The sequence below is a fragment of the Eucalyptus grandis genome, chromosome 4 (assembly GCF_016545825.1).
Source record: "Eucalyptus grandis isolate ANBG69807.140 chromosome 4, ASM1654582v1, whole genome shotgun sequence".
NCBI lineage: Eukaryota > Viridiplantae > Streptophyta > Magnoliopsida > Myrtales > Myrtaceae > Eucalyptus > Eucalyptus grandis.
The window spans coordinates 28,592,098-28,593,057 of record NC_052615.1 but is presented as its reverse complement, the minus strand read 5'-3'; the positions used below and the strand labels follow the sequence as shown (position 1 = coordinate 28,593,057).

General features: G+C 40.0%; 1 non-coding gene across 1 annotated transcript; it reads right to left on the bottom strand.

Annotated features, from left to right (window-relative positions):
* Positions 1 to 390: 390 nt before the first annotated feature.
* LOC120293051 lies at positions 391 to 471 on the bottom strand. Its single transcript, XR_005550710.1, has one exon. It is a non-coding gene; the product is annotated as a small nucleolar RNA snoR64a (small nucleolar RNA).
* Between the last annotated feature and the right edge of the window lie 489 nt (positions 472 to 960).

Genomic DNA, 960 nt, shown 5'->3' with positions numbered 1-960 from the left:
TTCATCTATTGTTCTTGTATGTGGACATATTATTTTGGATTATATTAACAATATATCCAACAAAGGTAAACTATAGAGTTCAACAAGGATTGACGCCTCTCTGTCTCTAATCAGAATGGCCGATTCCATCGATTCCTCTTCCCAAGACAATTGAGCTCTTCCACCTTCCATTGCTTCGCTTTCTCCATCCTCTGAAGAGACTCCACGTCTTTCTTCTTCCCATGAACTAATCAAAATGGCACTTTATGTTCTGCTTCACCTGATCAAAGTGGGTGCGATGGTTTTGAGGGCACGATCGCAAGTTTGTGCCAAGTGTTGGAATCAAGTGACCGTGCTTCGGATTCGTTGTTGTGCAGAGAAGTCTGACGATAAAAGTATCGCAGAAGAGACGCGTCAGATCTTCCTATTCAACTTGTTGAATTATAATACTAAAAAATTAGAGCATGAGTACTCAACCACCAGAAAAAGAAGCCCGTCGTTTCCTTCTTCAAACACAAACGCTCCTACCCACAAAATGGAAACTGTTTATTTCTATCACGAATGTCATGCGATGAGCAAGCATGCAAGCAGCTAGAGATTACCAGATAAAAAACAGTTGCATTGTCGATGAATTTCGGCTTACGTAGAGAAAATGCGAGAAGATGGGAAATACAGTGGTTCTGGGTTCGCATCAATGAATGGCCAGCATAGGTTAGGCCGGTAGTAATGCCGATGGTACATTTTTTGGGATGGGTGTCCTAGCGTTTGCAATTGCCATTTATTGAATTTCACTATACTCTGCTCAAAAGCATGTTGCAATCCCAAAATTATGAATTGCATGACTTGTAGGACGACCGCATGAAGTAGTACCTCTCAGAAGATCAAGAAACTTCTTGTCTAGAAAAGAAGTTCGTTTTTATAAACGACGGATATTTTGTGTTATGCGAATTAATTAGTGTATTGATTGTTTTTTCCATGATA